This window comes from Tachypleus tridentatus, chromosome 2 (assembly GCF_004210375.1).
Source record: "Tachypleus tridentatus isolate NWPU-2018 chromosome 2, ASM421037v1, whole genome shotgun sequence".
In the NCBI taxonomy this organism is placed as follows: domain Eukaryota; kingdom Metazoa; phylum Arthropoda; class Merostomata; order Xiphosura; family Limulidae; genus Tachypleus; species Tachypleus tridentatus.
In genome coordinates this window covers 92,166,019-92,191,704 of record NC_134826.1, presented here as the reverse complement: position 1 = coordinate 92,191,704, position 25,686 = coordinate 92,166,019, and the positions used below count along the sequence as shown (strand labels likewise).

The 25,686-nt window shown below is 30.6% G+C and overlaps 1 pseudogene across 1 annotated transcript in view; it reads left to right on the top strand.

The window, feature by feature from the left end:
- The window catches only part of LOC143245562 (signal peptide peptidase-like 3), a 38,046-nt pseudogene that overhangs the window by 770 nt on the left and 11,590 nt on the right, over positions 1-25,686 (top strand). The window contains exons 2-7 of the transcript XR_013025639.1: positions 184-261; positions 13,333-13,400; positions 18,308-18,423; positions 18,972-19,050; positions 20,362-20,474; positions 22,903-22,985. The product of XR_013025639.1 is annotated as a signal peptide peptidase-like 3 (transcript). The remainder of the gene's footprint in view (positions 1-183; positions 262-13,332; positions 13,401-18,307; positions 18,424-18,971; positions 19,051-20,361; positions 20,475-22,902; positions 22,986-25,686) is intronic.

The window sequence follows — 25,686 nt, the reverse complement described above, 5'->3', positions numbered from 1 at the left end:
AGGTATGTTTAAAATCAGAAATGGCAGTTTCTCAATCTTTTTAAACTACAAACTATGTACTTGAATATTGTTCACAAGTACTAGTAAGTCTGAGTTAATGTAGTGTGATTTAAAACAATAGGTTAAACAGGATGATATAAGGATCCACTATACTTCCATTATAAGTTTAGGTTTTTGTTGCAGGGCCAACTCATTGGGAGACTCTTCATGGGTATATACATTCTTTGTATCAATTATTTTGATTATTTATGGTAGCTTCAGGTGAGTTATTGTTTGCAATTGGCTAAATTTCCTTAAAAATAAGTAGTTTATATAAGAAGTAGAATTTATTCTAAGAAGAATTAAATATAATATGGATTTATTATTGTGGTTTATTGACTTTGTATAACATGCTAAGTTTAGCAAACATTTTCTGAATTATTTTCTATTATTACAGAAATATCTTTGTGATTACTATTCAGTTAAATATCTTTAGTCTGCATACCATTATTGTGAATACTTACATACATATCTTTATACTATTTTATGGTATTTTTACACTGTGAACTGTTATACTGAATGTCTTTGTAACATGAAGAGAGTTACAAGAAAAAAATATTTTAATTTCTGTTTGCCTTCTGATCATATGAAATAAATTCTGAACCAGAATTAATTTATCACTCAAGAGTGTATGTGTTTAAGTTGTTAAAACTGGTTATTGTGTTGTATCTGTATGTGACAATTTCTCATATCCCAAATAAATGCACACAGCAGCTTAGGACTGGATTATAGAAACAAAAGAGGTACAAATGTTTTGTGACAGAGTGGAGACTTAACATAGGGGACAAGTTTACATTGGAAAGGGTAGCTACTATTAGAGATTTTTTATTTTCATAAACAAACAAAAAACAGAAGAAAGGTTTGGAACTTGTGTTTTCTCAGTAGTAGGTGTTTTACATGTCAAAGTGCTCTAGCTTATATGTCATGTTAAAGCATAATCTATAGTAACATCACAAAGTTTTTGTTCCCTGTAGGAATGTTGATGTAATTTATATTTTGGTAAAAAGTTATCATAAATACATAGTTATAAGTATAAATTGACAAAGTATATTTAGAAAAATAAAAATGAGATTTTTAATAGATTGGACTTGCAAGTGTGAATTGAGATATATTTGTTTATACAATTAACTAATGTTAAATTGGTTTTTTTTCTTTTGTGTCTCATATTAAAACAAAACAACAAGATTTCAGTGATAATCTTCAAATAACTTGTCATATCCACAAAAATGCAAACCTTAATTTTGATTATCTTTGTTGTTCCTTTGTTTTGATGCATTTTAATCATTTTGCATGCTATTACATTTTTATTGATTTATATATGAAGAATTAGTATCTTAAGTAGCAACAAATTACTGAAGTTGTATTACTATAGTGGTATACATGAAATTAAGAGCAAGTTTAGCAAGGGAATAAAAGCTCAGGGGTTGATATGGGGTCAAAAATGGCTGCTAGGGCAAGATTGGTCTATGCAACTAACCACATTACACTTAGTAGCAATAATGAACAAAAATTAAAATCTTATACTTTATTTACATTTTATTATTCCTAAAGATTGTATTATAATGAATAAAAGTTGATTATGTTTTGAAGTTTCTTGATTATGAAGTATCATTCGTAATATATATTTTATGAATTTAGAGGTCAATGACAACTTCAAAGTTCATCAAGGATACAAGATAGTATTTAGGCTAAAAATATCAAAATCTGTACATCAAGGTTTTGCTGAATAATGGTGTGTGTCAGAAAAAGTGATCAATCATTAACAGTTCTATAGTTATAAAAGATTAATTGATATTTGAGTTTGATTAGGATGTGGGTTTTGTATTCAAAGGGTAATGAACAATTGAAAGTTAAAATGTTAAAACGTATACATAGAAAACTGTTCCAGTATAGACAGCATTTTCAGAAGGATTAAACATTTCCATTCAGTTTGCTACACAAAAAGTAGTCAGTGGAGTGGAAACATGGAGACAAGGAGCCTGGCTCCCTGTAATTTTTATGACCACCAACAATATTGTTAAAAAGTTCCTAGTACAAAGGTTTCCTAACATAAATGATATTGTTAAAAACATTTATATTGCTAAGTGTTTTTAATGCAAACAATATTGTTAAAAAAGTTTATAGTATTAAGACTTTCTAACACAAACAATATAGTAAAGAACATTCTTAGAGCTAGAGCTTTCTAACACAACCATTTTTTGTGTAATATTATATAAGTGATTGATGGGAATTAATTCTTGACTTTACAAAAAGTTGGTCAGTTTTTATTTCAATTCTTAAAATAACTTTTCATTGATAACAAGGCAACATAGCTTGGCTTAAGCTTGTTTTCACTGATTATAAAAGTAATGCTTTATGCTTTTATTTTAAATAAACATCTTTAAACTTGTGCAGAAAGTTGATCTGATGTGAATGAAAGATATAATGCACTTTTTTTTCATAGTAGGAGAAATCAATTACTTGAAGGCTATACTAACTATTAAGGTATCTTAAAGCTACATAACTATAGATGTATTCTGTGTTATCACTTCTTTTTGCTTATATCATTTTCTCTGTGACATCATGTGTTATCAGAACCTTATAAGTATCTTTATTGTTTCAGCCATATTGTATCTTCAAAAGTTTAAGTCCCATGATTACCATGTGTCAGATAGTCTTTTATTCAAATTTATAATATTCAAAATGCAAAATGTAAGTCAGAAGGTAATGCTGTAAGCATTACTTTTATAATCAGTGAAAACAAGCTTAACACTCCTATGAAAAGTGGGGCCTAATAGGCCCCAGAGCAACTTGAAAGGTTATTAATATTAGGCTAATAAATTTGTATTTAAATGAAATTGCCATTTCATTTGATTTCATTTCATTTCAGGTGGCAATTTCATTTAAATACAAAATTATTAGCCTAATATTAATAACCTTTCAAGTTGCTATGGGGCCTATTAGGCCCCACTTTTCGTAGGAGTGTTAAGCCAAGCTATGCTGCCTTGTAATTAAAGAAAAGTTATTTTAAGAATTAAATAAAAACTTTTGGTTTTCATGCTCTCTAATGTCAAGTTGGTAATACCTGTGTTACAAATAAAATGTAGTTTGTAGTTACCAAGAAACTTGATTAAAGTTAAACTGGATTTCTGCAGTTGAATTTATTAGATTAATGATCATTTAACTATGTTGAGTTGTCATATGCTTTCAGCCTGTCCTTTCTCATGTTGAATTAAATGAAGTAGATATGAGGATTTTAGTTTTGTTTCATTGAATCCTGCACTGGACTAAATCACTGAAAATGGGATCTGCAGTTGTTATGTGTGAATAAACCATTGTTTTATATAGTCTCACATTGACATTTGAGAAACAAAAGTTTATATTCTCTTTTACACACAAAACAGTTGAAACTCAACATTATACTGCATCTATAGCACACTTATAATACAGTTTGCAAGTGTTTAATACAACATATCTAGTAGTTTCAACACAGTTTACAAGTTTTAAACTTGTATTTTTAGCAGAATTAGAATAGTTTCCAAATACTAAAACAACTTTTACAGTGGAGCAACAAAGTTTACAATAACTAAAACAAAATTTACAAAAGAGTTGCAACACAATTTACAAGTATTTAGGAAAAAAACCCTTTAGAATAGTTACAATACTTTTGTAAGTATTTAAACAACCTTGAGAGTAGAGACAGTAATGCACAGTTTACAAATGCTGAAACATCCTTCTGATATAATATATAACTTTTGCTCATGTATAGCTTCCCTGAATCAGTGCTACCCTTTAACATTTTTACTGACCATGAGATGCCCACTTAAAATCACATGCTTCATGCTATATGACTGTGCTGTTGCAACCAAGTAAGCATGAGACAACCCTCTATCAGTACGATTGTAATTCACTATCCAAATGCAGCTGACTCTTTGTATACTGATTGCTCAATAATTACTTTTTAATTTGTCACTCATCTGTATGGATATCTTTTGCTTTTGAGCTTTTGTAATATAGTCATTTATTTTGGAAGTATATTGAAAAACATTAACTGTGGCAGAAATATTTTATTTGGATTTTAATTTTTCAACATTTCTGCACCTATAGATGTAGTGACCTTTCTAATTCCTCTTTATTAATTCACAAGAGAAGGTAACTTCCACTTTGTTTGGTATGAGACAACAAGATGTTCAAGCTGGTCTAAAAACAAAAATGTTGTTGGGATTGTCTTTGCCTTTTGAGATTGTAACAACTGATGAGTGACAGGAAATAAATCAGACATTGAGCCACTGTTTGTTTTAACTTATTTTCCCTTTACACTTTGTGATACTTTCACATTTGTTTTATTTATTTACTAGTTGTTTGACACAGATAGTCTAGTTGCTTTGTGCTGTAAAATGTCAAATAACAACAACAGGAAATAAAGCTCTCATATGGCCTGGATCATTTTCTGAACTTGATATAACACTTCATATGTATCTCTTTCATGACAAAGGGATTTTGACAATTTTTCTCACCACTGTCCCAAATCAAGTATCCTCTCCATACTGTTGAGAATCTATCTTGGCTTTTTTGTGATTTCAGGACATGGTTTTTCAGGTATGTTACTTTCTTTCTATTTCCCCTGTCTTCCTCTTCACTTATTAATTCATTCCTGCTTCTCATTTTTATGTTAATCCCTCCAGATATTTCTGTCCATATTGGATAATTTTTATCCCAACTTTTCTCTGTCCATGCATACTCCATCCTTCTTGTGATGTTACCATGTATGCCTTGGGCTTAACATCAAGCTGTATTTCCTTTCTTGGATTCTCAAACACTGGAATCTTTTCAGGCCAAACATTGGGTCAGTGATGTCGAGAAACCCACTTGTTGAGAAATTTATATGCAAAAACGGCTTGTTTGGGTTGAGAAAATATTTTACATAGAAGAGCGAACAACGTTTCAACCTTCCATGTAAAATATTTTCTCAACCCATTAGGTTGCAAACATGCAAACATTGGGTGTTGCATGTTTTGTCAGAGAGCTTTAGCTTTTGTTTTTCCTCTTTTGTTGTCTACTGTTCTTATTACTTTCCTTGCTCCAAGGGATCAAGTTTCTTGCTAACATCTATCAGAGGCAGTGTCAGACATATTGGCCAGTAATGCTCTCAAACAGGTTTGTCATCCTTCTCCAGGATTTTATTCCCATCTGTTTGCTTTTCCTAATTGCTTCCTCTGTCTTGTTCATGCAATCTATTGTTATTTGGTCAGCACTGCTTTTGTGTGTGTGTGTGTGATTTCCATTCCTATCTCTTTATTCTCTGAAATTTCTCTTCCACCTGCAACATTTCTGTCATTACCCTTACTGAATGTTTTTGTGAACTCATCTGTTTAGCATATTCTTTGTTAGATGGGGTTACTTGTCAATCTTTCCAGATGACCTCGCATCAAATTCAGTGCCTTACCTTTTCTCTGCTTGATCATTTCCATTGTCTTTTGAAGGAAATTGTTTGGACTGACATGTGGGCAACACCTCACACTTTTGTTGCACACTGTCTTTATGCTCTGACCATTTTTTTCTTTGTTGAGTCAAGTTAAGGCTCAGTTTACAAGTACCAGATCACATTTATAGTGAGTTGCAGCACACATTACAAGTATTAAAATAATCATTACATTAGAATTACAGCACAGTTTCCAAGTATTTACAATTAGTTACAACATAGTTCACAAGCATTCAAGTAACCCTTACAGTAGGGTTGCAGCTCAGTTTACAAGCATTAAACCACATTTATAGTAGTTATGGCATAGCTTCCAAGCATTCAACAATTTACAAGTACAGTGTTCATTCATTTACTACAGGTACCCTTTTCTGTAAGTGTTACAATTATTTTACAGATACACATTCAAAATATAATTAAAATGATTTATTATCACTGTATATGAATAAACATGGCATCAAACCATAGTTAATGAATCACAAAAGTTTTAGTTCTATGAAGAAATATTTAAACAGTCTTCAATCTTCCCCATTATGAGAATTGTAACACTTGCTCTCTCGGTCTTTTATCTCTAATTTACTTACAAACCCTCCCAGAAGTAGGAAATTTGATATAAATTACTCATTATAATATAGTTTTCACTGAAGCAAAGCAAATTTTTGTGGTCTTCAATTTTTTTATAGGGCCATAAAGTAGAAAATCAGACCTCCCAGCAATCTCATTTGTTTAATACTATTTGTTATGTTATTCATAACCAATAAAAACCACACACCAAAATTTTAATCTGTCAAATGACTTAGTATATTACATTGTTCACTGTTCAAAAATTATTTATTTTACATGTTACTTCCAGTTCAAACATTATTCCCATTGGAAACATGTGGATGAGCTTAGTTGAACTTTTAACATCTATTATCTCATAGTCAGAAAGCCAGAAAATTATGATAGTTGCAGGATATTGTCTGCTTTTTACATGTTGTTATTCTTTGTAATTAGGTGCATTATTTAACTAAGTAAAAACTTTAGTATAGTAGTACTGTGAGAGTAAAAAACAAAAGTTTACATTTTATTAGCAGTTTACAGGAAAAAACAAAATACACGGGTAAATACTATATTTCTAATTCTTGTTTTTCATGTGCATTCTTTATTTATTATTATAAAAGTAGCTAAAAATGTAAAAATTAGAAATTTATTAGGTTAGATAAGGCTATATTATGTAAAAATGTTGAAAAATGTGGATTTTGGCTAGTTTTTGAGAGGGAAATTACATACTAACTCTATGATTAGTCTACAAGTAAAAAGTAAACTTTCAGTTAATAATATACTTTTTTTGAAAGATCTTGTAATATTCTTTATATATCTGCACTTCTCCATCTTTTTTTCTTGAAAATGACTACAAGTTGGCAAAAAATGAGCAAATTCTGTGCAATTATTTTTAGTAGTGTTCATTTTTAAAACAAATTGTTGTGAGGCAGGAAAAGTGGGTTGGAAGTGGACATGCATGACTGTTTAGTTTAGTAGTTATTTAGTTTATTTGGTGGTTTAATGTTGAATGTACTTTTCATACCAAGAGAGTTAAAAATGATTATTTTAAAGGCAATAGTTATGATAAGTTTGGGTTTGTAGCTAGGCTTTATAATATTGTTGGCATTATGTTACTCAAATCTTTTGTGTGTTTCTTGTTACCTGAACTGAGTATTGTTACCTTATAGTATTGCTCACATAGTTTATAGAATGTTTGAGACCTCATTGAACAAAATATAAATATAGGTGACCAAGCAAGTTCAATTCAAGAGTGAAACAAAAGTAAATTTCATTCAGAGAAAAGTTAAATGTTATGTTAGCTGGTATGCTAGTGATCAGCCATAAAGGAAAATAATTTTAAGTGAGTTTCACAGTTTTAAAAACATACAGGTTTTAAGTTCTTAATTTTACAAGGCAATATTTAGAAAAATTGTAACACATTTTCTCTTAGGACGTCATCTTCTCTACTTTATCCACCTTAAAAAAGTGTAAAATTAAATATAAATTACTGTCTATAAAATCATCATTGCTCAGACAAACCATATTTTTTATAGTTTTCAATTTGGTTTGGTTACAGAGCTGTGAAATAGAAAACCAGCACCTCCTCCCACACCTACCTGTCACATTTTCTCTTTCATAATTCATTAATAGCTCTCTCTTATATTTAAGTATATATTATCTATATCCTATAGAAAGTCAAGGTTTTCATCTTTGATATGACATATTCCCCTTGGTGTGGATTCCTGTACGTGGTGAGGGGACTTCCCAAGGAAGGTTCTGTTCTTTCTGGGATCTAAATATCCACCAACATTTGTTGTGTGTGGCAACCCTTGAAGGGGAGGAGAGGATCCTGATGGTTGAGGGATCCAACCCTAACACACCACTTTGACCTTGAATTCCTGTAGATGGGTGGCCTTGGGGTTGCCCCCTTGGGTCAGTCAGCTGGTCCACTCAGACTAGGGTCAACCAGGTACCAGTGTTGAATGTTCTGAACAGGTGTTGTGGGCATTGTATCTGATGCTGGTGTTTGGGTATAGTGCTCATGAAACCCTGGCATTGCTGCAGTGTCCTTGTTTGACATTGTAGTGTGTCTCCTCTTGGGGCTCCATGGTGGTTGGGGTCAGTGGGCATCAAAATATACCTTTTTGCATTATGGATACTCCAATTAAAAATCTTAATAAAATAGTGAAAAACAGTCTATAGGTAAACGACCACATCTTGAAGATCCTGAGTAGCAAACCTCACCATCTGTACCACCTTTGTACCTCATTTTTTATATTGCATTCTCTTTCAGTCAAACAACACTGTAGGGCAAATATCTCCCTTTTTTTATTCAGAAGGGACTGGAAGGACTTGCTGGCTCTCCAAAATTAGTAAAGAAGCTTTCATCTGGTGACATATTGGTGGAAACATCCACATCTCAACACAGTGAACTCCTGTTGCATTCAAAGGCAATTGGGGATATACCTATTGAGGTTACCCCTCATGTTACTTTGAATTCATCATGAGGAGTTATTGCTTAGAGGGATTTGAAGAACATCCCCAAGTCAGAGATTCACGCTGGTTTCTCCACTCAAGGAGTTTTTGCAGTGAGGTATATCCCCACTCGCAAAGATGGAATTACGATGCTGACCAGTATCCTCCTTCTGACTTTGGTTGTTTTACTTCCGTAAGGATTGTAAAGAGGAAATTGTTTGAACTAGACTTCACATTGGTCACAGTTTTTTAACTCATTGTTTTCTTTTTTCTGGATCTGATGCACCAGTATCTAGTTTGTGTAACACTCAGATCACAATGAGCCACATTTTACTTTCTTGTCATTGCTACGACTCTCAACGATGGCACCATTTCAGTCATCTTCTGTCCCAAGGTTTGTCCATAACGTTAAACAGTGTTATTGGTGATGGTGACACTGTCCACCTTGGTAATGTTTTTTAGTTTTTTAAAGGCCATTAATCTTTTTAATACCATTTATGTTTTTTAATTTATACATTACACCTTTTTAATGTGGCTCCCTTTTAAAAATCATAGTTCATCTCATTCAATTTGAAATTAGAAACTGGCTGTAACATCAAATAACTCAGAACCAGGACTGGAAAACCAACTTCAGGTGACTGATGGTGGTTTTTGTATTTACCTGTTAGTCTTCCTGGTAGGTTATGATAATTACAGTTATGCTGCAGAAAGTCCTTTACAACTTGAATTACTGTAGTTTTTCTCTTAACATTGTAGACTAGATGTAAACATTGGTTTTATGCTATTTATTTTTATTTGTTGTTAAGTTTTTTATCTTAATATCCTTTTATGAATTTTCCTAAATTTACTTTTAACTTTTTACTGGATGTTTGGCACAGATAGCCTAAATCAACCAACCAACCAACCAAATGACATATTGTACAATGTTGTGTTCTGAACAGTTATACCTCAATTTCGCTCAGAGTACCAACAAGTTAATGACTAGCTTGGATGAATTTGTAATAACTCTTGTTGCATAGTGACTATCAAAGAATTATTATTGTTCTGTATAAAACAAGGATTTAGTTCTTGTTAAACAAAGGTTTTGTTATTAAAGAAAGATTGTAGCTCTTCTATACATAAGAATTTTTTTATTAGATATTTCATATTTGCAGCATTAGTTTAAGAAGCATCTTAATTCTTTATGAACTTTTCATCTTGGTAAATTTGGGATTTCACCCTCAGAATATATATACATTAAGGAATTCTATATTTGCCAGTGATTCAACAAGAATTTGTCTTTACTGTATGAGGAGTTTGATCTTGCATAGTTATAATATGACTAAATAAGCAGAAACTCAACTATATACAAAGTGAGGACTTGTTCCATTTAAGAAAAGATCCTAGCCTAAATAAACATGTTAGTGCTTAACAAGTCATGTATCCAGTTCTAGATGAAGAAAAACTTCAGTTTAGATAAAAGATAGGTAATGATACTATAATAAATATTCAAAACAGTTAAAATTGTGATTCTGTAGTACAAAGGGCTCAGTGCCCTGAGATTTCTATAGTTTGATACCATACTTTAAAAGAGAAAAAAAATCATGCTTTGCAATTTTAGGCAGTGGGTGCAGTAGTGACATCAGATAACACTATTTAAGAATAATATATCAGTTTTGATATTTTACTGTGTGTGCTGTAAAGCTACAGTGCAGTTTAGTGACAGACCATACATATTTCATTTTTTCTGTAGCAAAATCCACAAGCTTACCATTATGAGTATTTGCCCAACTTCCAAATTTTATCTCAAATTAATTTGCTACTTAATGGTATGGGGTTTTGTATCTGTTTGTAATGTACATTGAGCATTGGAAAACAGCTCGATGCTATTTTGTGTAGTCCTGTTATTTCAGATCACTAATTAAGCGTTAATTCATATGGTCCTGCTATATAAGATTATAAACTGGGTTTTATTCCAGTTGTGCTGCTATATTGGATCACAAACTGGATGTCTATTCCTGTGGTCCTGCTATATCATATTACAAATGAGATATTAATTTCTCTAGTCCTTGTACAGCAGATTATAGACTGAATGCTGTGGTCTCTGGACCCTCTGTATCAAGTTACGTACTGGATTTTATTTCCTGTAATCTGGTATTATTACATTACAAACTGGATGTTATTTCCTTCAGTTACCCTGTATCAGGTTATAGACTAGATGCAATCTCCTGTAGTCCTCTTTATCAGATGGGTAATATTTCCTCTAGCTTCATATATCAGGTTACAAACTGGGTGTTATCTTGTAGTGTTTGGTTATGTTTTTTTGTTATTCAAATGTGTATATATATATATAAACCTTAAAAACTCATTTCATTTCATATCCTCTATACGCAAAATTACTTAAGGCTTAGTAGTCTATGACAAGCAGCAACTGAGTACAAAGGTCATAATTAGAAGAGAATTGTTTGCTTTACTTCTTTATATTTTAAGAAAATAAATTTAAAAATTTATATGTAAGTAGTAATATATATATACAGATATATAATGTATTAACTATGAAATATGACTGAATTTTACAAAATACTAGTCCACTAAAATATTGTCAAAACAGGTAACATTGTAAAGGACAGGTTTGTACTCTTGAATGTGGTAACATGAGTGCATGTGTGCTACGTCATTGTAACTTCTGTGATGTTAGTCAGCAATTGTTGAAAGGTCAATATAATAAATAAATGTAAATGTACAATGTTATGACATTTAAGTTATTTAGACTAAACAGTTATATTTCTGTAGTTATTCAAGAATAACCAAAACATAATTTATATTTATTTTCTAAATTTTTATGGAGATTAGGATATAGGTCAAATTAATCGAACACATATAAAGATTCTGATATGATAGTGTAAGTAGCAGATAAAATGTAAAGTTTTTGTATGAAAAACATTTTGTAATTATCTAGAGGTTATAAAGAATTCACATGTGAAATTTGAAAATTTTCTGATGCATAAAAGTATTTTTAGTCTTAAAATGAAAATTACTCTGCGTATGGGATAGTCAACATTCCAAAAAAAAAAAAAAAATGTTACTAGAATATCTATTTAAAAAATCTTATTACTTAATTCAAAAACCTAATATTTTGTGCCTCCAAACCTTGTAATGTTTACCAGTAACTTGCAAAGTTTTGTAAACATATGGGTACACTAGCAAACATCATAGTGTAATTACTGTCTTGGATACTTTCGTATTTATGATGTGAGTGAATCTCACCAAGCCTATAATGTAAGGGTTAAAGAAAAGCATCATAAATTTAAGAAATTTAAACTGATTTCTGTGATGGGAGGCTTAGAAAGTCGAGAAAGCTGGTGCAACAGTACATTAGGACATTAAAATTGATGTTTGATAAAAAAAAAATGTTGGCTAAAAATGTAAAAATTAACAGTAAAGCTTTTACTAAGGGTAGATAAAATGTTAGGATAGAGGTAGTACCTTTAACGGATGACAACTAAAGGCTCATATTAAATTATTAAATTTTGTTTTTCTTCAGTTTTCACTAATCAGAATTTAAGCAGTATTTTACATCATGAACAGTTGATAGCTGGAAAAAAGATCAAACAAAGTGACTGTATTAATTCTGAGCTTGTTAAGAAAAAAATCGGGGATTTAAAAATTAATAAATCTCCTGGGCCACATAATATTTCCCCTAGAGTTTTGAAGCAGGTTAAGGATTAGATGTACAAGCTACTTTCTATTATTTTTTGTAAGTCCTTGAATAGTGGTCAGGAACCAGACAATTGGAAGTTACCTAGTGTCACTCCTGTTTTCAAGGGGGGTGACAAAATTGTCCCAGTAAGTATAGGCCCATTAGTCTTGCATCAGTCGTGGGAGAAGTTTTGGAAAGTCTAATAGAAGTTGCTGTGCAAAGACATTTAACAAAGTTTTGAATTTTATTGGATAGCCAACATGGTTTCACTAAAGGAAAATTTTGCATTACAAATCATTTGATACTCTTCGAAAAGGTTACTACATATGTAGATGAAGGTAAGGTGTAGGTTTGGGGTATGTGTATTTTCAGAATGCATTTGACAAAACGCCATATAAAAGGCTTGTAAAAAAATATTTAGATGTGGAGGGTAATTTGGTTAATTGAATAGAAGCATTGTTGCAAATACAATTCAGTCAGACTGGTTTAATGTTATAGGTGGGGTACCTCAGGGCTCAATCTTAGAACCTTTGCTCCTGATAATTACATGAATGACACATAAAAGAATGGTCAATAAATTACTTAAGTTTGCAGATGTTATTAAGATCTTGAGTGTTGCTAGCTGTGAAGAGGATGCTGTTATTTACAGAAGGATTTAGATCATTTATAGAATGTGCAAATGAATAGCAAGTGAGTTTTAATTATAATAAATGCAAAGTAATGCATGCTGGTTATCATAATTTCAATTATAAGTATAATTTGGGTGGGAATAACCTTCACAGTGTCATGAAAGAAAAGGATCTTAATATTATAGTTAATCATTCTTTTAATACATATGAGTAGCGTGCTGTTGTTAGTGGTAGGGCAAATAGGATTTTAGGTTGTATCTATGGAAATATTGAAAACAAATCTAAAGTGGTTATAATTTTATTGTATAAGCCACACAGCCATATGTAAATCAGTAATATTGTTGTAAGTTCTTTAAGGAGAATAAAAGTCTTAATTATTCATATCTTCTTTTTTTTTTTGAGTTGTCTTTTACTCATCATAGTGAATCGATATGTAAGTAAGATTTCATATTTATATTCAATTTTGAAAAATGTTATTGAACTGAATTTTGATGTTTAAACAAAAATATATCTACTTTTATTTCCAGATCATTAAACATGGAACGAAATGCTAAACAAAAGCAGAATGAAAGAAATTGTCAAAATCAAGAAAGTAGTGAGTTTAGTTATTGATTAAAACACTAGTTTTTGTTCCAACAATAGAAAGTTGTTATTAATACAGTGGTTTTGTTTCAGTAATAGTGAGTTGTTGATTAAAGCAATAATCTTCATTGGCCAATTGCAAGTTTAGTGACAAAAAATAAATGTGAAGTCCATATATCATTCAACTGTTGATTAAAATAATAATTTTAATCCAGATAGTAGCAAGTGTACTCAACATTTAAAGTAAAAATATCTTTCCTAACAGATTGATGTGGAATGTTTTTAATTGCTCAAAATGTTTCTGAATTGTATGATCAAATATTAAGTGTTTTTTTTGTAGTTTGAGCATCTAGTATAGCCTAAAATCTTGTGCAGTAGAAAAATTGTTTTAATAGAACTACAAATATTTGCCCATAGCACTTGTGTATTTTTTATTAAAATGATAAATTTCAATTATAGTTTATTTTTAAAACTTTTAATTCTGCATGTAAAGATTGTTAAAAATATGTTCTAAATGTGTATGCTTGTGCAAATGTATAATTTTAAAATCTAGTTTCAGTTAGATATATTATTAATTTTAATTTTATGATTGTTACCTCATGATATAAGTATATAAACAATTTTTTAAATTATGTGAATGTTTTTCAAGTCAATTAATTATGTACCATTAAAAGAAAGATTTTTGAACTGTTTTTTCCTTTAATGCAGTGAATGCTCTTTGTTAAATTGTAATTAACATGCAGGTGTGATTTTATGTCATTATTACACTAAGATTTATTTCATAGTGTTTTCTTTTTAAAAAAAGAATGTTATGTTACCCATGGATACTGATATACCTTGTATAAAATGTTTAAGGCTGAGAGAAGAGGGGGTGGAAATGTATTAATGTTTCATGTTCATGTTTGATGTAAAAGAGCAGTTCTTTTATAACCCCGCTTTCATGTGAGACAGTTATCCAAGTTTATATTTCATGCATCTGGTGTTAATTCAACAATATCTTGACCTTATGGCAGTGATGACATTTAACAAATTTATCACCAGACATTTAGTGCCTAGTGAGATCATTGAACTCTCAACTTGAGAGAACCAACCTTGTAACCATTTTATGCTTGTTTAGTTTTCATGCTATTAGTTTTAAATTAGTAATTGTAGGTTCATGAAGTTTGGAACTACCAGTAAACTAACAATGCTTTCATATAAAAAAAATATCAAATTTTATGATAAAATTGTAAGGTTTGTTAAGCAATGTTTTTCTCATGCCTTTTTTATTTTTACATGTTGCTTCTCTGACATACAAAGTGATTTTCATTTTAAGATTAAAAAGAACTTTTATGCATCAGAAAAATTTCAGATTCTGCATGCAAAATTCTTATAATGTCCAAATAATAAAACATTTCTTAAGAAAAAGCTTTTTATTTTATATTCACCAATTAATCCCTGTATGGATTCATTTGATTTGACCAGTCTCTTAACCACCACATAAAATTAGGAAATAAATATGAGTTATGCCTTTTTTGTTCCAGAATGACTACAGATTGTAACATGAAAGCAGAAATGTTTGGAATAAACAATTTAAATCTTGTTACATTACACATTTTTGTAGATTTATTATATTGACTTTTCAGCTGTGCGTTGCTAACAATACAGAAGTTGCTATAACATGGCACACATGCATTTATGGTATCCAGTAATATAAAATTGACCTTAAGTTTTTACAAAGTGGCTGTATTTTGTAATATACAGTCACATTTCAATTATTAGACATTATATATCTATGTAAAGTAATACTATTTAGAAATAAGTTCTTAGTTATTTTTATTAAAATGTAAAACAGTAAATAAATAATACACTTCTCTTCCAGTTATGACCTTTGAACTCTTATGGTGCTTGTTATAGGTTGCTAAGCCTTATAGAATTTTGCATGTTGAAGATGTGAAAAGAAATAATTATTTTAAGGTTTTATGTATATATACATGTGAATAACCAAAAAAATCATAAATTACTTTATTTATGCCATAGAATTCCATTATAATTTATCAAGTTTAGTAATTAAGCTATACTTGTATCTTAAAAAAATATGATGTTTCAAAGAAACTAAATATTCAATGTAGCAGCAAAAAAATTTGTTGCGTAAGAAAGAGAGAATGTTATTTGAAAATGTCTGAGAAAATCACTAAAGGGACTTTCTGAGCTCTCAATTGGTTGTTTACATTACATACATATAAGGGACTGTTTCCAAAAATAGAAAGAGATGAGAGGGGCCACTGTGTATGATTCACTAAATATAGCGATAGCTCAACAAATAGAAAAGATAAAAGGTTTTTATTTTAAATTCTAGCTTTTCAGTATCATTAATTTGTACAAAACTACATACTTTGTATTTTTACGTCACAAACATATAATTTGAACTATTGCTGCATTCAACATGTTTTGGTATGTTTTTTAATATTTTCTTCTCAATTAAGAAATTCAGTTTTAGATTTTAGACTCTTTGCAAGTGTGTGTATGTAGTTTATTTTGTACTAGTGTCCTTACATGGATACTTTCCATAATGTTTCCTGCAGTTTTGGAAGTAAGATTTGCATGGAGAATATTTCAGATTACTCTCGAGACAGACTTTGAAGAATGATCCTCTCCCCAGAAAAATGAAGCTCAATAATAAGTCTGCAGGCTTATGACAGTATAAGAACACACATACAGCCCATTTTATAGCTTTATGCTCACCAATAACCAAAGAGTGACTGAGCATTCTGTTGTTTATTTGCTTTTGAATAATCAGAGCTATAGCCAGTATTTTTGTAGTTGAAACCAACTGTTACATTTTGTTGAGTTTTGATGAGTGTGTTTTCTTTACAACAGAAGGCTTCTGAAGTAATCACTCAAGTCATTATTAGTGCATAACAATGTGTGACAGTGCACAGATCGTGCTATATTTACTTATGACTAAGACTGTGCTACCATCTATTTCAGGTAAAAACAATATTCAGTAGTTGGTTATTCTGAAAAGTTAAATGACCTTTTTCATTTTTTTATAACTGTATCCACAGAAGCCTAAAGTGAAATGTGCGTAGCTTAACAATAGGTAAATATGTATCATGTTTAATTTAAGTATAAAAGTTACCACCATGCTAAAGTTAGATGTGTTTTGATAACACTAATGAACATATTAGATTAAAGCCAATGTACACAAAGTAAATGAGTACATAAACATGGTTATATTCACACAATACAAAGTGATGTAGTATTTTTGTTTCACCTGACTTAGCAACTTATAAGTCAATAGAAAAACTGAAATAAGGACAGAATTATGCAAAACAGTCTTGTTATTCACATTTCTACATTATGATTGTGAAATCTAAACTGACCTAAAGAGACCATAATGGCTATATTATATATGATGTAGTTGAAATATTATTATAATAGTCATTCTTATCTGGTGTTGCCATTATATCACCTAAACAGTGAGCTAATGTTTAGTTATTTTTAAATAAACAAGGACAGAAAAAACTGCTTTTCATGTGACAGTATATGTGAAATGCTCATATTTTTGTAAGATAAATGGCATAAAAGCACAAAAAATTAAAGAAAATAATTAAAAATCATAGTTTTATTGTATATTCCTATAAATATCATATTCTTCTCAAATTTGGTCTAAATTTGGATTCTGAATCATTTTCAAGCATTTTATGTAATTCTCATTTTCAAGCATTTTATGTAATTAGCATTTTCAAATTTTCTGGTTAATATCTCTGATCAGATTTGTACTAAATTTCTGAACACATTAATGTTGAGTGAGACTCTTCATCATGCTTCAGAAAATGATCTGGATCACTGATTATCATGGACCTTAAAAGGAGTTTCTGAATTTTAGAAGGTAAAATTTTAGATTAACCTCTATAAACACACAATCTTGAAATGGAACAGTGGAAGAGTATGCAATCTCTGATTGTTCTTGTTTGTTTTAATATTAATTTTGTTCACTAAATTTATTCTTCTTCATAAAAGAAAAACAATCACATGTTGAGAAAATAATTTTCAAGTACACTCTTTTGAGTGTCAATAAAAATGGTGTTCCCCAAACACTCACAAATTGACATTTGACTTTAATACATATTAGATCTGAATTAGCATAATTAATAGTTACATGTCAAAATTCATGATTTTTATATAAATATATGAAAATCATAACAAACTCTGATTTAAGTTTATTTCTTTTTCTATTTATTCTTCTCATTATGACTATATCATGGATGTTTACATGCAATTTCTAATGTTAAGGGCATTCCAAAAGAAATTGGAAAAGTTTTCCAGCATTGTAGTTAATCTTTTTTCCATCAATTTTTTTGTATTCATAATCTGACTTTTCACATATTGTAACAAAAGATAAAAATGTTCACAAAACAGAAATGCAACATTATCGTTATCTGATATATATGGAAGAAAGCCAGTTGAAATTAATTTTAAAGGTTTTGCTCCTGCAAACTGATGTAACCAGTTAAGTTAGTTGTTTAGTAGATGAGGATCGAGAAGTTGTTAACAAAACTGTGGAAGTTAATAATCACTGTCACCTTATTGATTTATATTTGTGTTGTTATTTGTATGTACTTTTAATTTTGGTTTGTGTGAATTGTATTGACAGTTTTCTCTTAAATAAATATCTGAATAGAATTTTGTTAAGTAAATGACTTATCTGAATAGTCTTTTTTTGTTATATAAATGTATATCTGAATAGTATTTTTCTGTTATATAAATATATATCTGAATAATAATATTCTATTAAATAAATGTCTGAATACACTTATCCAGTTAAGAAAACACTTTCCTAAATAACTGAGAAAAATGTTTGTATGGATAGTCTTCTCTCAGTTTTGCTATATTTGTAGTTGCAAATTTTAAGATCTGTTTAATTATTCTTTTCAGATGTACAGACATTAGACACACTCTAAACTTTATATCTATCCCTTGGAGCATCAATATCTCTCCTTACATTTTTTTTTTTTATTCAATGCAAATATGATTTGCCATTTGTACAGCCAGTAAGTTTGGACCTTTATTAGTCATCATATTCTTATTTAAGGGTGCATTATGGATGAATAAACTGAATGTAATCACAATAAAAAAATGTAGTTTAATTTATAATTTGTCTCTACAGTATTTTATTTTTCAAAAATTTTACGTTGAGATTTTATTTTATTATAAATTTATGACTACTGTGCAAGAAAAGTCATTATTATTAGGTTTAAGTTTTTTATAGACAAAAAATTTTTGTACAAGTGAAACATTTAAATACAGGGAGTTAGGAAAGTCACTGTGCAGTTTTGTCTGTTAATAAATATATAAGTGCACAGTGACTTTCTGAACACCCTGTATAAACAACTTTATTTCATCTGGCAGTATTTCAATTACTTCACATTTAGGTTTAATATGAACAGTTTTGTATTTTCTCTTTTATCTTCCGCATTCTTCTTCGTGGACCAATATTATTCTATTAAATTTAATGATATTTAATCTGTCTCTCTAACTATTTGTATTTATTTTTTGCTGTGTTGTGGTTATAACGTGTTTAATTTTTATTATTTTGCAGTCATTGCAACCATTGCACTGGCTTTCCTGTTGTTGCCGATGTGTCGGTACGTTATTAGGCTATGTTCTGATGGCACTAAGTAAGTTGGGATCAGTCAATTAATTTATTGTAGAGTTATACTTAAGGGCTTGCTGGTTTTCAGAGAATATTTAACTAAATGGAAGTAAAGTATGAAAACTAAGGTTTTGTGTTGTTATTTTAAACAAACATACCATGTTTAGAAGTTTATTAATATTTATAACTGAATATTATATTAAATTTGTGAGGCCCACATTGAACTGCATGAATGCAGTAACACACCTCTGATGGTCTTTTACAATTTTAGCAGATATAAATATATTCTTTCAAAAAAAATCACAGGTTCCTAAAATTTTGTAATTTGTCATTCATGTCTGACTGGTTTACTGATTGTGCCATATCAGCACAACTTCAGTAACACAAAACAATGATTAATATACAGCTTCTTTTTTTCCTTGTTTTTTTATTTCCCCTATTTTTACTTTCTTTTTACTTATTTTTTTGCTTCCCTGTTTTTGCTATCTTTTTTCTCCTTTCGTATGAACTAAATCCTTTTCTGGATTTCCAAAATCTATAAATTGTTCTTTTACCTTTTTGATATTTATTTGAAAAATGTTTCTCTTCCCCGAGTTCTAGTAATCATTGTAGCTAAGGTTCAAGGAATGTATATCTGAAATGCAAGTAAGCAATTTTGTAAACATGATTTTTGAAAATCTTGTGTAGTCTCAATTTTTGTTTCTAATACAACTGATTATGAGATTACTAAAACTGGATTTCTTGAATACATTTCTTAACACAAATTATTTGTTTCTAAATGCATTATTTTTTAATTTACAAAAGGGTTTGAAATGGTTTATCACAGTAAATTCACCTTCAAGAAATTTTAAATAACTGTATTAAAGTTTTAAAGAGTGATGTGTATAGTTAAGCCAGCTCTTGCCCACACCTTCAGGACTTCTTGAGAACTTGTACGTTTTATACCTTAATCTCATTCTTTTTTATAATGTGTGATTAGCTAAATGTATAAAATAAAAAAAGCTTATTATTAAAACAAATTTCTTGCATGCTGTAAGATAAGATAATGGAATATTCAAGAAAATTGAAAGAAAATCTATTAAAAACAAACACCACGAACTAACTATATGACAATAGTTCACTTCTCAATAAAATGTTAACTTTCTTCTGACTGATTTCATTTTAATAAAGATTTTGTATGTCCTAGTTGCTATTTTTAGGAAAAGTTTTATTAAAGTGAAGATTTTCAGCTACATAGTTTCTCTCTTTTCTGCACTAGCATTTTTAATTCTTTGTACCATCTTAAACCTTTCAAGACAAAGAAGTAATTTGTATTGTGTTTTAATTTTCCATTCAGAATCTCTTTTGGAATCTATGGAAGGTTTACAGCTGGAGAACTAGTTTCATTTGCTCTGTCTATTACTGTTGTATGTATCTGGGCCCTAACTGAGCACTGGATTCTTATAGATGGTAAGTTGTTAATCGTCATCATGTCACTAGGCAGTGAGTGGCTTCTTACGGATGATGATTTATTAATCATCACATTCTTATGCAGAGAGTGATTTCTTGTGGATAAGTTTTTAGTCACCAACATGCCTCAAAACAGTGAGTGAATTTTCATGAATGATGAGATGCTAGTCATCTTTTCACAATATTTATGTATAACTACTGATAATTTCACAATGGTAAGATATGTCATCATTTCTTACTTGTGTTCACATCATTATCTGCTCACTACCAAGTGTACCATATTTGTTGCTACTTTTTCTAAATTTATACAGATTTTTGGAACTTGTAGGTTTTTCATGATTGATTTCATGATTTGTAAAATGCTTCATACAACATCTTTAACTGTCATGTTTATAACCAAGGAAGAAGTTATCATTCGTAACAAGAACAACAAGGATAATAACCAACTGTTGTGTGATATTATTCTTCAGGTTGTTTTAGAAACCTCACATGTTGGTCAGCTTAACCCTCAATCTGTCAACTTGTTTTTATTCTATTCATTACTGGTAAGGTCCACATATTGCATTACATAGAGTAATTTTTTTTGTCTGTTACAAAATCTCATAAAATTTGGTGAAATCACTTATTTTAATTGTAAAATACATAGAAAATTCCAGTAACAATAAATGAGACCAATTAAAGTGTTGATGTTCATTGATGTTTACATTTTTCTTTTACTTATTTGTTATAAAAGACATTGTAATTCAAAACCTTTTGGACCCACAAGTAATTTGGTACAAAAGTAATTTTGAAATACCGATTTAAAAGCAAATGGGGAGACATTCTCCTCATTAGTTTAGCTGTAGTCATTAATATGACAGTTACCAACCTGTTTTAATACTGTTTACTCTCAGTCTGACCACAGAATGCATCATATTAAGTAATTTTATGTTTTTGCTTATTACAACATTCATTGCAAAGTATTGGCAAAATATTGAGTGAAATCAGTCATTTTTTGTTAAATATAATAGGAAACCTCAGAGGTCATTAGTAAATTACTTGCAATACCTGTGATATTTTTGTGTGTATCTCATGGACCAACAAACAATTTGGTATGGAAATAGTTTAAGAAAAATGTGTTTCTTGAGTTACAGATTGTTTGACAATAAACTGTCTCAGTTTGAAAAGATAAAAAAACACAAAGAGCATAAAATTACTTACAACCTTAATAACAAAAATTACTGTTAGTCTTGCTGCATTTTTTCATAGGTATTAAGTGCTTATGTCTAAACAGAATGTAACTTAAGGTTTGGGCTAAAGCTAACTTGTATCATATTACTATAAAATTCTTTACAAGTGAAGAAATTTCATTAACTTGATTTTATTATTACCTTATCTGATTTAAAATTTTTGCTGGTGGGCATAGTTCCAAGCAATTTCATCTGGGGGGAATGGTCCGTGAGACTCCAAAACTTTTGCTTCCCAATAAACTGGTGTTTCCAAGATGATGTATTGGTTTAGTTGTGATCACTCAGTTATTCTTAATAGTACTGCTCATTAATTATGTACTTTATTAGCGATTTGTTTTATTAATATTTAAAGGTTGTAACCATGTGACACTGTTTCATATGATACCATCAAAATAATATTTCATTGGTCTGTAGTAATCTCAATGTCTGTTACTTTAATCCCAGTAAACCTTTTAATTGTAAATAATAATAAATATCATAAAAATAAAAACTACTTTAATGAATTGTAATAGATTTTGATAGCTTTTATTTGCCATCATAGAACTTCTTTATGTTAAGAAAAAAGTATATCAAAACTGAAAATAGCTTGCAGTTAACTACTTGTTTTTTTTGGGGTGACTTGGTATGCATACCAGTGGGCACTTCTCAATGTTAGGATTTGGAGATACTGTAAGTATATTAGTTTCTTTGTAAAAGGTGTCTAATAATTAAAGTTAATTTTTTTTATCTGTTGGTTTATTTCTTTAGAAATCAAAATACCCTACTGATAATAACAAGTAAAATGTAGAAGTTATTGTAAATACATTGCTTATTTATAAAAGAAAAAGAATCTTTGACACTTAAAGTAATATATATAGATGTCTGATTATCTAGATCAAATATCTTTCAAAATGTACAATCACAAATGCATTACAAGTTAACTTTGTATTATGAAACTTGCTTTATGATCAATGGAAAATTAAATTAATTTGTTGAATTAAAAGTAAGTTTAATCTTAATGTTCTGCTGCATTTATTTTATTTTGAAATTTATTATAAATTCAAGCAATTTGTTAATAAGTTTTTTAAAAATTAAAAGCATTTTTTCTTCAAAGAAACTATTTGATAGTTTGTTAATTTTATTAAAACATGTAGGTAATGTCAGGGTTCCTACTATTGTTTTGCTTTACAATATGATGCTTACAATAAATCTCTGCTTAGTTCAGCTGAAACTGGAGTACCCCCACTAAATCAATTGAACAAGATATCTTACTTTCATTTCTCTCCAATTGGCTACTTTTTAGGTTTGTATACATCTGTTTCTAATTGTGCAAACAAAGTCACAGTCAACTAATTGTCCTTGTACTTAATAATTATAATTTACTGAAATATTTTCTTAAATATAGTAAAATTATATCACATATCATTGGGAAAAAAAATCATTATTGTACATTTATTTTAAATACTTCTTTTACATTAAGGAATAAAATTATTTGAACTTTATAAAATATTTTTAATAGGAGTATAAAAATGAGAAGTATTAGATCTCTTTGAAGTGCAAGTGAAATTAATTGTAATAATACTGTAACAAATCCTTAATTCTACACTAGGAATAAATGAAACATTAATACCACTGTTCCTCCAAACAAAACAGTATTTATTTGAACTCTTGTGTTTAAAATATACTCACAGTTTGAAAATGATTGGCTCAAGCTTTTATAAACAACAAATCATAATTTTAAATAACTTCGAAGTCAAGATGCATCTCAGGACAGCTGGTATACGTATTAGCACTTTTACCAAAATAAAGCAGAGAACAATGTTTCGACCTTTTTAGGTAATTTTCAAGTTAACAGAGAATTCTCCTTGCTATCACATCACAAATTATTTCTAAGTCAAGAACTTAGTTTTGATTAAAATTCTAACTGGACAATATAAACATGATGCAGCTTCAGTAATATAATCTTGACACATGTGGCTTGTCTGTCATTTTGGTGCACTTCAGGCCCATACACAGAATGCTTGAAAAAAGAGTGTTCTAATTTGCAAGATCAAATGCCAATGCATGTAATACAAAGCATAATCAACATTCAAAGCATGTCAAAGTCATAATTGTTTTGCATCCTGAAAAAAGGGGATTCATCCAAACTATCTCTGGCCCACTCTGCATATGTGTGGGCATATGCCCACACATTACATCTTACCTTCTACAATGTTTCTTTCTTATTCAACAGATTGGTACATGGTTCTATACTCAGTCATGTGATTTCAAAGACAAGTCATTTTCATGTAAATTATATTCTCTCCAATGTAAAAACACAATGCATTTAGTAATTAAAGCCCTAATAGAAGAAAGAAAAGTTGGCTAAATGAACATCTTAAGCTTTATGAATATGTGTAGATATCATCTTTCTGATATTCCTGTGTATTCTTTCTGTCACCCCCTTGTTGTGGATTCCTGTATGTGGTGAGGTAAACAGAAAGAACAGAACCATGAGTTTGCCATGCATGGTGACCCATGAAGGAGAGAAGAGGATCCTAGTGGTTGATGGGTCCAACCCTAACACAACACTTTGGCCTTAAATTCCTGAAGACAGGCAGCCTTGGGGTGGCTCCCTAAGGTCAGTCAGCTGATGCACTTAGGCTAGGATCAATCAAGTACCAGTGTTGGATGCTCTCAATGGATGTTGTGGACATTGTATCTGATGCTAATGTTTAAGTATAGTCCTCATGTAACCCTGGCTTTGCTGCAGTGTCTTTGTTTGGCATGAGTAGTGTGTTCCCTTGTAGGACTTCATGGTGGGTGAGGTCAGTGGGTGCTGAAATATTCTTTCCTTATTATGAATGCTCCAAATAAAAATAAAATATTGAAAAAACAGTTTGTAGGTAAATTACCACATCTTGAAGATTCTGAGCAACAATCTTCAGCCACTGTAACACCTGCACTTCATTTTCTTATACTACATTCTCTTTCAGACAAACCTTTAGGGAAAGTGTTTCCCTGGTGTCTTTGCTTTGGTGTCATATTGTTGGAAACATCCATTCCTAAACATAGTAAACTCCTCTTGCATTCGAAGGCAATTGGGGATATACTCATTGAGGTTACTCCCCATACTACTTTGAATTTGTCACGAGGAGTTATTGTTGAGAGGGATTTGAAGAACATCTCTGAGTCATAGATTCTCACTGGTTTCTCCACTTAAGGAGATTCTGCAATGAGGTATGTCTCCTCTCTCAGAGATGGAATTGTGATGCTGACCAAGGTCCTAATTTTGACCCCCTCGGTGTGGATTCCTGTACGAGGCGAGGGGACCTCCCAGGGTAGGTTCTGTATTTCTGGTTACCTCCTCTGGGATTTAAACATCCACCCACGTGTTTGCCGTGTGTGGCGACCTGTGAAGGGGAGGAGAGGATCCTGGTGGTTGAGTGGTCCAACCCTAACACACCACTGGCCTTGAAATCCTATGGACAGGCAGCCTTTGGGTGACCCCACTTTGGTCAGTCGGCTGGTCCACTTGGGCTGGAGTCAACCAAGAACCAGTGTTGGAAGTTTTCGATGGGTGTTATGGACATTGTGTCTGATGCTGCTGTTTGGGTATAGTGCTCATGAAACCCTGGCATTGCTACAATGTCCTTGCATGATATTGTAGTGTGTTCTCTCGTAGGGCTTCATGGTGGGTGGGGTCAGTGGGCACTGAAATTTTCTTTTTTTCCTATGGATTTTCCTACAAAAAATTTAAAATAGTGATAAATCAGTCAATAGGTAAACGACCACATCTTGAAGACTCTGATCAGCAATCTTCAACATCTGTACCACCAGTTGTACCTCATTTTCTCATTCTACATTCTCTTTCAGAAAAACCCTTAGGGCAAATGTCCCCCTTTTGTATTCAGAATGGACTGGGGGAACTTGCTGGCTCTCCAAAGTCAGTAAAGAAGCTTCGATCTGGAGACATTGGTTGAAACATCTACATCCCAACACAGTGAACTCCTCTTGAATTCAAA